The 13945-nt window shown below is 41.5% G+C and overlaps 1 long non-coding RNA gene across 1 annotated transcript; it reads right to left on the bottom strand.

The window, feature by feature from the left end:
• Positions 1-81: 81 nt before the first annotated feature.
• On the bottom strand, positions 82-13189 carry LOC143414360 (uncharacterized). The gene is made up of 3 exons (XR_013094963.1): positions 12875-13189; positions 3897-4235; positions 82-2141 (listed from the first exon to the last, which is right to left on the bottom strand). It is a non-coding gene; the product is annotated as an uncharacterized LOC143414360 (long non-coding RNA).
• Positions 13190-13945: the final 756 nt, after the last annotated feature.

The following is a 13945-nucleotide window of genomic DNA, read 5'->3' on the forward strand; positions in this document are numbered from 1 at the left end:
TAACAACGACAACGAGCAGCAACAGAGGAAGTGCTGCAGAGCATGCAGCTGCTGCAGCACTTCCTCTGGATCACATGTAGAGATTTTCTTTGGTCACCTGTTTAGAAATTCATGAAAATGTCATAATAGTCCATAAATATAATATTGTGGTGTAACTTAACATTGGCTAACAGTACTGTGCAAAAGTGTTGAACCATCAATCTCTTCATGTTTTGATTCCAAGCAGACAGACTGTCTTTGAAATGTTAACGTGATGTTAGGCAGCAGTTCTCCAGCTTTCTGAGGCTCTTTCAAAGTTTTTCTTTGGACATTGGCTGCTTTTTCACTCATTTTCAGTCCTTGTAGCTGACAGATGAAGGTGTTTATTTAATACTGAAATATGAATCTTTCAAGCATAACGCATGTAGTTCTTCTTTCTTTGGTTGAATCCATGAAAGATGAACACAAAAACAATCTGCATATAAACTCATGTCCAATTAATTATTACAACTATAAACCATCTCCAGGGATCAGTCTGGTCACACGGCAGATTCAGGTTTATAATTTTATAATCAGATCCATTCACTGTTTCATATTTAAGAGCTGTTTACAGGCACAGAAATAAAGAGCAGACATGTTTACGCTCAGCACTCAGTTACAGAGGAAGACGTCTATTAGTGCTCAAAGGATCTTCAGAAATAGTTTTGTCTGTTATTACAGGGACAGACTCAGAAGGTTTAAGCTGTAACAAAAACAATGAAAAAAAAAAATCATTCAACAGGTTTACATGTAATTCTTTTTACATCTCTTACATACTGCTTATATTTCATTTGTTCACAGAAGGAATTCACTCATAACCGTCTTTGTCTTTTTAAAAAAGTGTTTGTTTTTTTACAGCGATATAGAAAAACAGTCTTCATGAAGGTAAAGTGGACACATCAACTGAGCAAAACACAACAAACACAAAAACATGGTGTTTGAAGAAGGTCAAAGAGTGAAGAGTACAAAAGTTTTGCAGCTAGTTTGGTTTGTAAGGCACAATCCATCTTACTTTGGTACAAAATCTCAAGGAGTGGAGCAGCTGAGCTTCACACCATCAGGCCATAAAAATAAGAGTCATTATTTGAACTGAACCTGAAACAGTGCAGAAGCTCTAACAGTGGAGAGATGTTTGGAGTTAAAGCTTTGGTCAGACCAGAGATCAGAGCATCAGTTCATCACACTGCTGGAGTGATTAATGCCACACTGTTGGGCTTCATGTGCTAATGTGATGTACTCATGTTCACTGAGCATAAAGTTCTGTATGAGACCACATATTCACACAGCTAAACAACAAACACTCATTAATGTCTTTGGACTGTGGGAGGAAGTCAGAGACCCAGAATCCACTTCAGCAGCTGTAGAGTTGGTCAGACATGTACGACCTCTGTTCTTCATGTGCTCCATGCATTATTTTACTAATTCACTGAAAGAGTCTGTTTCTGTGGGCAGCAGAAGAAATGTGGTGTGAACACCTCGAGGTGCCCTTTGACCTCTGACATCACTATCTCATTAAAAATCCACACAAACATGACGTGTACATATTCACAGGGTCAAATTTCCCTAAAAAAAAATCACAATGTTTCTAATTTGAGCCAAACTTGTGGATCTGAAACTTCATCTGAAGAGATACGAGCCAAATTTGACTCAAAAAAGCACCAATGTAAGAAAATCGGAATCATTTGTACAACAGTATAAAATCTTTATATAACAGGGCTGTTTGATATGAGGATATATATCGGATGACGATATGAAAACTTGTATTGTTTCATAATATACGCTATGAATGCTATTTGTTTCGTGGTGTCACAAAATAAACTGTTTACGGCAATAATCTTTCATCGTTTTGATGGCCACTGTAGTGGCTATAGTAATTTCTTAAACTTCTCTCTCTCTCTTATATTTAAAATAACCACACTACGGACAGAGAAGCAACTGTTTTTACTCGTTGTCATCTGTAGGGACTGACCACCTTCCGTGCAAAACAAAATTCCAAAACAAAGCAAAGGATTTCTGGATTCCATATGTTTTGTGGAAACATAAAGCAAGAAAAAGAAGAAGCACAGCAAGAGAACACAGACCAACAATCAGTTTAACATCCTCTGTGAGTCCTCCTGTGTGACCTGCAGGTGAGAAACAGGTGTGAGGTGTCAGCTGTCAGGTAGGTGATGAGTGAAGAACAGAACAGAATCATCTTGTAGTTCAGGAGAACAGATTAATACAAACTACTAGAGCAGTGGTTCTTAACCTTGTTGGAGGTACCGAACCCCACCAGCTGCATATGCGAATTCACTGAACCCCTCTTTAGTGAAAAATAAAATGTGATTTTTTTACTGGTGCACAAATTGAGCCATGCATGTCATGGTGGAGGCTCTGCCGAACCCCTGAGACCGACTCACCGAACCCCTAGGGTTCGATCGAACCCAGGTTAAGAACCACTGTACTAGAGATTAGGTTAAAAAATAATTCACAACATGTATAAAGTGAGAAAATGTTCATACTGGTGGGTTTCGGGTTGTGCTTTTAATTTAAGAACAGGAAACACATGATCTGACTAAAACTGCAGTCTGCAATCTGGTTTTCAAAAAAATGGCTGCCATAACTAAAGAAACAATTATAAAAACAGAAATGACCATTTAACACACCTGTGAGAGCTTATCAGAGGTCATGTTGGGTTCATCCAGCTGTTCTATATAATGCACACACACACACACACACACACACACACACACACACACACACACACACACACACACACACACACACACACACACACACACACACACACACACAGAGTTTGGCTGCAGATCTGTGAGAGTTCGCTAAAACATATCTGACACTTTCAAATCCTCGAGTCTCTGAACATGTGTTTGTTTATTATGAGGCTGAAACATCTGAACCTTCAGTGATAACAGCTCTGTTACACCAACCAAACTACACTGTGTACACAGTTTACAATGTTTATATATGAAGCACTTCAAACAGTTCAAACTGACAGACTGCTTTCAAAGTTGCAGCTAAAAGAGGACTTTTTCAACTACAACACCTCAGTGAGCTCAGTGTGATCATCAACTCAGATAATTTGTGAATTACTTTCTGTAAGATTTACAATATTCAGTGCAGCTGTTACACCGACAAACTGTACATTGTTGCTTTTATTTATTTCACTCTGACGGGTAAGTTTATAGTACAAAGATTAAATCATTAATTTAAAAACAAAAATCAGAGTTAGATAACGCCATGACAGAACAGCTGTTTATTACAGCTGATCAAAAAGTCACAGGGATGATGATAATTTCAGAGGTTCAAAGCCACAATGTGATCAGTCTCCTCTACACTTTGTAGATCGGTCCAAGCTGGTCTCAAGAACCTTAAGGCAAGAGATCAGCAACACAGCTACAGTAAAGATATATACACAAGATATATTACAATAAACACTGCATGTATTCAGAGGAACTGCTAGCTTAGTTTGGCCTAAATATTGCCAAATCATCACATCAGCCAGTGTATGCTCCAGCAGTGTTGAGATAATGGGAATGGTTTTCTTTTGATTGATGGTAATTTTTAAAACAAGATGGAGGCTGCAGTTTTGGTCAGATTCTGGGTTTCTTGTTTTTAAATAAAGACATTTCCCCACACATGTTTACAGACGAGTTAGAGAGCAAGAGAAGAAGAGACGGATTCATAAATGTCTTTGTTTCTGCTCTAACCAAACAATGCTGCTCTACAACTCTAGACTACCAGCCACAAAGACAACAGCTGGAGAAACATCTGTCTACCTCTGACATCCACCAGCTCATCCATACAACAAACACACATCAACAACCAGGAAGCAGCTTCGCCTCTGATCACACACACACTCAACTCTACTCACTCACCTGGAGGAACAACATTTAGGTAGATGTTGTTGATTAGAGTCATGTTTCCTCCCTTTTGCTGGACAATGTGACACTTGTATGTTCCAGTGTCATTAATCGTCACGTTCTTCAGAATCAAAGACACGTCTCCATCCTTCATCTGTCTGTCCTGCAGATCCACCCGGTTCTTAAAAGATGGATGCTGGTTGGCTAGATCAGGATGATCCTGGTACAAAAGCACATATTTATCTCCCAGGTCAGCTCTAGTCCAGTTTACAACTATGATCTCGTTGTTTTTTGTAACTCGACATGGCAGGGTGACGTTCTTCTGTCCAGACTCAGCTGTGATGGTTTTCAGGTCTGAAAGAGGAAACAACACAGAGCAGAGAGGTTAAAGGTCAAAGTACAGTTATGATCAGAATGATTGACTTTAAATATTTTGTTTATTTCCTTTGACTTTTTTTTTTGCCTGTCCCGTTTGGCTCTTTTGCCATCAGAATTATTGTCTAAAGGCAAAGAAAGATGCCAAACGGATTTACTTTATCAAATTGACCATCCCAGCCTTGCCGTAATGGTCCATTTGATTCACCTTTTATTGTTTATTTTATTTATTTTTTATTTTCACTTGCTAGATACGGGACAGACTTGAATGAGGAAAAGAAAAGGGAGAAAGGAAGAGGGGGGGGGGGGGGGAGAAACAGCGGAGAAGAGGGACGGGGATAAAGGGCAAAAAAACAAAAACCAACTAAATAAGCAGAAAAAAAAAATACATATAACAATCACCTGGATCACCTGTTGAGAAAGAAAAAAAGAAAACAAGCAGAAGAAAACAAGAGTAATAACAACAAACAACATCACAATGATACAGTGGGGCAAAAAAGTATTTAGTCAGCCACCGATTGTGCAAGTTCCCCCACCTAAAATGATGACAGAGGTCAGTAATTTGCACCAGAGGTACACTTCAACTGTGAGAGACAGAATGTGAAAAAAAAAATCCATGAATCCACATGGTAGGATTTGTAAAGAATTTATTCGTAAATTAGGGTGGAAAATAAGTATTTGGTCACCTCAAACATGGAAAATCTCTGGCTCTCACAGACCTGTAACGTCTTCTGTAAGACGCTTTTCTGTCCCCCACTCGTTACCTGTATGAATGGCACCTGTTTGAACTCATCATCTGTATAAAAGACACCTGTCCACAGCCTCAAACAGTCAGACTCCAAACGCCGCCATGGCCAAGACCAAAGAGCTTTCGAAGGACACCAGGAAAAGTATTGTAGACCTGCACCAGACTGGGAAGAGTGAATCTACAATAGGCAAGCAGCTTGGTGTGAAAAAATCAACTGTGTGAGCAATCATCAGAAAATGGAAGACATACAAGACCACTGATAATCTCCCTCGATCTGGGGCTCCACGCAAGATCTCATCCCGTGGGGTCAAAATGATCATGAGAACGGTGAGCAAAGATCCCAGAACCACACGGGGGGACCTGGTGAATGACCTGCAGAGAGCTGGGACCAAAGTAACAAAGGTCACCATCAGTAACACACTACAACGGCAGGGAATCAAATCCCGCAGTGCCAGACGTGTTCCGCTGCTGAAGCCAGTGCATGTCCAGGCCCGTCTGAAGTTTGCCAGAGAGCACATGGATGATACAGCAGAGGATTGGGAGAATGTCATGTGGTCAGATGAAACCAAAGTAGAACTTTTTGGTATAAACTCAACTCGTCGTGTTTGGAGGACGAAGAATACTGAGTTGCATCCCAAGAACACCATACCTACTGTGAAGCATGGGGGTGGAAACATCATGCTATGGGGCTGTTTTTCTGCCAAGGGGACAGGACGACTGATCCGTGTTAAGGACAGAATGAATGGGGCCATGTATCGTGAGATTTTGAGCCAAAACCTCCTTCCATCAGTGAGAACTTTGAAGATGAAACGAGGCTGGGTCTTCCAACATGACAATGATCCAAAACACACCGCCCGGGCAACAAAGGAGTGGCTCCGTAAGAAGCATTTGAAAGTCCTGGAGTGGCCTAGCCAGTCTCCAGACCTCAACCCCATAGAAAATCTGTGGCGGGAGTTTCTCGGCGACAGCCCCAAAATATCACTGCTCTCGAGAAGATCTGCATGGAGGAATGGGCCAAAATACCAGCTACTGTGTGTGCAAACCTGGTAAAGACCTATAGTAAACGTTTGACCTCTGTTATTGCCAACAAAGGTTATGTTACAAAGTATTGAGTTGTATTTTTGTTATTGACCAAATACTTATTTTCCACCCTGATTTACGAATAAATTCTTTACAAATCCTACCATGTGGATTCATGGATTTTTTTGTCACATTCTGTCTCTCACAGTTGACGTGTACCTCTGGTGCAAATTACTGACCTCTGTCATCATTTTAGGTGGGGGAACTTGCACAATCGGTGGCTGACTAAATACTTTTTTGCCCCACTGTATATGGGAATATGAGAGTAAATACTAAATATTAGACATTATTGTGAAGCACATAAGATCGACAGCGCACAGTGTGCTTTGAGGTAGGAGCCAAAAAGGGTGTAGTTTGTGGGTGTGATCACCCGTGTGTACACCTGTGAGCATGGCTGCACGATTTTGCATAAAATGAGAATCACGATTTTTTTGCCTTAGAATTGAGATCACGATTCTCTCACGATTTTCTTTTCCAATATTTATTGCACTTATTAACTGCACATCAACTTCGTAACAGTTGAGACTGAACATAAAAACAATAAATAAACATAAAAACAACAAATGTCTCACGTTTTGTTGTTGTTGCAAAATGTTGTACTGCTTGAAATTCCGTCTCCTCCGTTGCTCGACACTGTGTGTATACAGCAGGTAGTGCAACATTTGAAAAATAGTTGCGGGACGGCACTGTGTAGGGTTTGTCTAGGGTGTTGATCATTTTCCTAAATCCCTCGTTTTGCACAGTGTTGATGGGAGCCATATCTTTGGTCAGGTGATAAGTGATAGCCTCCGTAATTTCTTTGTGCCTGCGGGAGTTCGACGTGTATAGGGAAGCGCTGTATAAGGTTCCCGTTATTGATGTTTGGGTGGTTGACCGGGATGGATTTTCTCCAGTCACTTTCTCGTCATCCCTGACGTGCTCTCCGTTGTTTTTTCCCTGCTAATTTTAGCATCACACGGCACAGCTTCTGTATCACGTGGTATAAGGCTCCGCCCTTGTCATTTGTTGAGCAGGAAGAGTGAGCGCTTGTTTTCATGCAGAGTACGTCCCGGATCAAAATGCGGTACAGTCGTCGTTGTCGTCTTTTTTTTTTTTTTTTTTTAAATCGTTGTCATTTGGAAATGAGATCGCACATAAGTATGAATCGAGATCGCGATTTTCTAACGATTAATCGTGCAGCCCTACCTGTGAGCATGGACGCGCTTGTTTTTTTAAAAGGTTCCTTCATGTAATGATCTGCTAGAGGGTGTGGGGGGGGGGGGGCCACAGCCCCGTCCTCCAGGGCATGAAGCAGGTATGGCGGAGATCAAAACTCCAGACATCCAGAGGCCCCCAGAAGACAAGAGACCAAGGAAGACCAACAGAGGGGCAGCCGCGCCACTGTCCCAGTAAGAGCTGAGGAGAGTCCCAGATGAGGGCTCACTCAGCAGCCGCGGAGCAGAAGCCAGGGGGAGTTGCAGTGACGTGCCCGTGAGCTCCGCCGGCAGCCAGCTGTGCCAGAGTGACCGAGCCCCGGGCCAAGAAGCCGAGGGCACCCCACCTCCAAAGTGGCCCGAGCGAGCCCCAGGTTCCAGGCCCCGATAAGCAGCCACCAAGGAGTGAGCCGGTGTGTACCTGGACACCCATCCCCATCCTTTGACATTTGAGTTTTTAGTCATGTTGGATTTAATGAACCTCTGAACATCCAGCAGGTCACCAGTGACCCACTGAGGGGAATTTTAGCCTCATGCTAAACATGCAAAGTGTCAGAAACTACAAGATGTTAGCTTCCACAGAACAACAACATGTGCTGAAAATAAGTGAACATAATGTGTGAGAGAAAGCAGCCTCTCATTATAAGACACTGTGAGTCTCTGCATGCTGCCTTTATGGAGCTACAGATTGACAGACCACGTGACTTTCGCGCATTGCATGCCGGGAACTCGTGGCAAAACAATCCAAGTACCTGCATCAAATGCAAGCATTTGCAGCACCGCAAAATGTTCATTCTTCGGTTCCAATAAATTCTTGCTTTTTCTTTGCCCCCCAAAAAGGTATGTACAAAACGAAGGAGAACAATGCCGGTCCGTACAAAGACAGACTTGATGAAAAGTCAAAGAAAAGATACGAGGAAAAAAATCAAACCAGTGAAAGGTTTAGACCCTTAGGAGCACACAGAGGGACAAAATACGTTAGCGTGCTAACGTATTTTGTCTGGGCTGGGCCATATTATACTGTTCACGGTAATACCGGTATAATGTTAGGCAACGATAGGAAAATGAAATATCGCGATAGAATGGGAGTAAAACGCGCATGCGCAGTGCCCTTGTTTTCATACGCACATGGCCGATTGTTGAGTGAAACAGATGAACCAGAATTGGTTTGTAAAAATGGTGCAACTTCAGTGATGTGGAACTGGTTTGGTGTTTGTCCGTCAGATACACAACAAAGCACATTTTTTTGCAGAACATGCAAGCGGCCGTCGTTATTGTCGTATTTGTCGGACTAAGATGCTCTTAAATCTGGGAGTAAACTGGGTCCTAAACTCCGTATGCTTCAGGTCAAATGAACACTGCAGCATCACTGAGAGTTAAAAACTGTCTAAATTCTTTCATCTTTAATAAAGCGATCAGCATTGCTGCTTAACCAGGTGTAACTATAAAGTTTAACTTCCAGGCATCCATGAAAACCAAATTTATTACATTTAGCGGAGTTAGAAGTTAGCAGGAAGCTAGCGGAAGTTAGCTCGCTAGTTTCGCTAGTTACCTAAGCAGGATATTGCATGTTCTGACTGAGAGATTTCTGAAAGAATTAAAAGGTACAGCTCTGCTATCACTTCCAACATAAATGAAGACAGGAAACTAAACAGCAGTGACGTTTGTAGGGTTACTGAAGTTGGGCTAGCAGGTATATAATGATGTGCTACCTGATCGCTAGCGACACAGCTATGTTAGCATAACATAAACAGTGAAGCTGGAGGACGAACACAAACACTTTTCCACTTATAAAAGTTAACGTGAAGGTTCTTCATGGTTAGAGACAAATGCAATCGCATGGCAGGATGCTGTAAACGGACCAAACTTCAGTCAGGAGAACAACTGAGATAATCCATCCACAATACGAGGTTAGTCATTAATGTACTGCAACAACATGGGAATAGAGCAGCTGCGAGAGAATTCAACATTAATGAATCAAAGGTACAGAAGTGGAGGAAGCAAGAAGAATGATTTTAATAAAGTTTGATTTATCTGACTGCTTTGTTTCGCTTAATGTGCCTTATAATCCCGTGCACCTTATGGTCCGAAAAATACGTACTGCACACTGCAGTTTAATGTTGCAAAGCACCTCTTTTTAACTTCAGTGGATATTATACATGGTTATGCTCAGGATATGTCAGCCCATTTCTACTGGAAATGCCTTTTGGTTAAACTTTCAGCAAGGAATTTGCATTTGCACTGTTACATTTTTATAAAGCTTTAATGTACATAAAAACCAGCTTCTTGTTTAAGTGAAAATAAATGGAAGGTTGTCTTTTTGCGCTAGTAATGTTGTGGAGTTGTATTTTGTCTCGCATCAATTATATCGTCAGTTATATCGTTATCGCAAATTTTCAAATATATATCGTGATAAATATTTTTGGCCATATCGCCCTGCTCTAGTGCTGCCCAACTTTCACCACGCTCATATTTATAATTATACAGTTCTTGGAGTGAGTGCATACACTCATGAAGTTTAGTAACTTCAGGTCACTGCAACAAGCCCAGGTACAGTTTACCGACAGATGGGTGCAGGACCTTGAAATGAACCGTGTAGAAAGTAAAGACCATCGTACATATCATAAGTTTACCAGTCTCACAAATCGTCTTCATAAATACACATTCGTTAACCGTTTATTAATAGGACCTTTGAGCTCAACGGTAATTAGTTAGCAGTGGAAATAATTTCTGGTACGCATCACAGAAATGTAGCAGTGACAATAATATTGTATGCTGTAATCGTACTGGACAATTAGTGATACAAAACAACTGTTTTATCCTGTGAATAAAAGTATATGTTTTTGTCAATGTACCATGGTAATAACAGAAGCGAAACACAATATTGTGTCAGGACAATTTACTATTTATGCACAATAAATAAAGGAGCATAGCGTGACAATTTCTGTTCAGCGCCAGACTTGCTTGTAACCTATATCACCAATTATGTTAAGAAAAATTACGTATTAACTACAACAGCAGACTGACCTTTGTGGGAATGCTTGGAGCAGACTAACCTGTGAGCTGGAGTGTTCTGGGACGTTATATTTGGTCTTTGAATGGCTGCAATCCAGTCGCCTCTTTGTTACTTCGGAAACATGGCTCGAACAATTTCTCTTCAACGACGTAATCCGATAACAACCGATCTCTTTACCCGTCGGCTTTCCGTGGCTGTCATGCGACCGGCTATTGCAGTTAATAATACAACAGCTTCTTGCCATTTTTTGTGTTTCTTTTTATCGCTGTGTAACTGAGTTCAATTGAAAGCCTGCGTGCGCTAGTACCTCTTGCCACGAGTTCCCAGAATTCTTTGCGACCGTGGCTCAGGGGGTTGGGAATCGCATCTGTAACCGGAAGGTCGCCGGTTCGATCCCTGGGCTCTCTGTCCTGGTCGTTGTGTCCCTGGGCAAGACACTTTACTCTACCGCCTACTGGTGTTGGCCAGAGGGGCCGATGGCGCGATATGGCAGCCTCGCTTCTGTCAGTCTGCCCCAGGGCAGCTGTGGCTACAACCGTAGCTGTAGCTTACCTCCACCAGTGTATGAATGTGAGAGTGAACGAATAGCGGCATTGTAAAGCGCTTTGGGTGCCTTGAAAAGCGCTATATAAATCCAATCCATTATTATTATTTGCGGTTTTACCCCTGAGTGACGTCACATTTTCAATCTCTGTACACTGAACAAAAAGCTTTGTAGCTGCATACTGACTCCTGACACTACAACACATCACACTGACACACACATTACACTTCTTTGTCTCTGTCACAGCTGAGTGTCCACCCAGCCTCGTGTCTCCTTCACACACACAGACAAACTGAATCAATATGAAAATAATTCTTTATTATTATTATTCTTAACAACATGTAAACTAGTCGATACTGGGCCCTATTTCAGGAAGCCGGTTTAGAAAACTCAGAGTGAAAAACGATACTCAGGGTTGAGTAACCCCGAACTGTCCAACTCGGAATATTCGGTTTCAGAAAGGCTGATAACAATTAGTTCAATCAACGCGGAGTTGCTTTAACCCCAAGTTAAGCGCGCGCACGGGGATACATAAAGCCCTGATTAGTGGAGCACAGATTAAGCGAGTCACCATGGAGACGGAGGGAAAGAAGGCGCGGTCAATGTATTTTACAGCGCTTGAGGCCGAAATTCTGATGGCAGCATATGCCGATAACAGGCAAATTTTGCGGAAAAAAAGTAACACAGCCACAGCTGCAAAAGAAAGGGAGCATGCATGGCAAAACATAGCCGACAGAGTCAATGCGTGAGTGTTAATTTAAACATTGATCTAGGGATTTCCACCCATTTAACACGTTATTTTATTATATTTTATTTTATTTTATTTTATATTTTATACATTTTATTTCGTGATGTGATGTGAGCGCAGGTGCAACCCAACAGGCCCCAAACGTTCCTGGCAGCAAGTAAAAATGAAATATAAAAATATAGTCCAAACAGGTAAGGTGTAATTGTATTATGAGCCATAGTGCTTGGTCTGTTTGTCCCATGTAAATCAATTGCAGTTAGAGGCTACATTAATTTTCTTTCTGTAAGCACTTATTGAAATTATCTGAGCACATTACAAGTACATATTTGCTTACTCTGTATGCTCAAATGTGGCCCGTTATAGCCAACAGAAAAAAAGCGGAGGCCCGAAAAACAGGTGGGGGTCCTCCACCACCACCACTCACAGAGGCTGGCCACTTGGCTTCCACATTTGTGATAATGTTGGCAGCATCACATATGATCTTCACAGTGCAGAGAACACAAATTAGCATCCATTACTATAATGAAATAACTTGTTAGTTTGAAATGCTACAGGGAACTATGTACCTGTACATTAATGCTGTGGAAAGACTTCCTGTTCACATAGTCTCCTTCAAAGGAGCAATGATTGGAATGTGAGTGCCATCTATACAGCCAATCACGCCTGGGAACCCTGAAAATAAATGTAAAATTTAAGTAGTAGTTCAAATATCACCACATCATGAATTAAGTTTTGTTCATCCTGATACCTGCAAAAAACCGAAGTGCAATACAAATAATATGTACAGAACTGAGAGCATGTCCGCGATGTGTCACATGAGCAATATTAGTCCTGAGGATGTTATCCAAATAAATTATAGATTGTGCTGAGAAACGGTAACGTTCGCACAGAAAATCATCAGGAAATGATAAAATGTCCAAACGCGCTCTAATCACTCTCTCCCGGCGGAGAGCTCTGCGGAGAATTTGGGCTTCAACATCTACTGGCTCTTCAAGGAAGGAGCACGCCATGTCTGACACTTCCTACTGTCAGGTTTCCGACAAAGAGGCGGAGAAAGTCAGGGTTAGTTGTAGTAAACCTGCTAGGGGGCAGGTTAGCTTCACGGAGTGTGTCGTCATAGTAACTCACTCAGGATTAATCTAAACTCGCTTTGTGAAACCGAAAACCCAGAGTTTTCGTTAACTCAGGGTATACTTACTCAGAGTTTGCACTAAACCGGCTTCCTGAAATAGGGCCCTGATCTATTGTTGTCAGATAAACTCAGTTTAGTTTCTAACTGTAAACCTCACCTGCAGAGGCGAACACGACGACGACAGCAAACAGCAAAGCGGAGCAGCGTGATGCAGTTACAGCAGACATTTCCGTGTCATTATTACTGATCATCCAGCGCTTCTTTGATTTGTTCTGAAGTCTAAATCTGTCGCTAATTTCAGCGAATAACTGAACCTGAGTTTAAAACCTGATGAGATTAAATTTAAAGATTAAATAAAGCTGAAAGTCTTGAGCAATTCATTCAAACACCACACTTCAGATTTAACTACTACTTCTTCTATTGTTTATGGCGGTTGACAAACAACTTCAGGTGACTTACCGCCACCTTCTGGACTGGAGTGTGACTGAAGCAACTGTTGCCCATGAGTCTCAGAAGGGTTTAAACAGTATTACTAAACAAACCATCGTTGTGCAGTGAAAGAGATTATCCACAGGTCAAAAACATTCGAGACAGGAGTGGACCTTCACCTCAAGGTCAGACCGTACACAGATCCTTAAAAAGCCATCACTTGACCCAGCGCTCTTAGCTAATTATAGGCCAATCTCCAACCTTCCTTTCATATCAAAAATCCTTGAAAGATTCAAACAGCTAACTGATCATCTGCAGAGGAATGGCTTATTGGAAGAGTTTCAGTCAAATCAAATCAAACAGACCAACAAACAACACATGTGACAAACATAAAAATATGGGATATAACGAGAAAAGGCACTACCGTAAAGACTGGTGTAGAAGCGCAAGAAAATTTATCCTGCGGATAAGAAGCGGCTGGCTTGACCGCGGCTCACAACTGACGGCTCACTTGACCGCGGTGCTATTTAGCACAGAAGTCAGTTTAGCCACAGTTTGACTTCTTACCCTTCTTTTTCATTGCTCTTGTTTTTATAAAAAAAATGCTCATGTTGAACGTTAAGCAGTTTCCTTTTGACTTACAGAGAAAGCTGATGGATTACACCAACCTGACACTTTTTTATCTTCATATGGATTTTTTTCCATCCTGACGATCAGAGTGTTTTGAGGATTTAACAGATCACTTAAACAAGAATCAAACTGCCGTCAGAAACAAAACGTACTTCTGCTTCAAAGACTG

The sequence above is a fragment of the Maylandia zebra genome, linkage group LG3 (assembly GCF_041146795.1).
Source record: "Maylandia zebra isolate NMK-2024a linkage group LG3, Mzebra_GT3a, whole genome shotgun sequence".
NCBI classification, from domain to species: domain Eukaryota; kingdom Metazoa; phylum Chordata; class Actinopteri; order Cichliformes; family Cichlidae; genus Maylandia; species Maylandia zebra.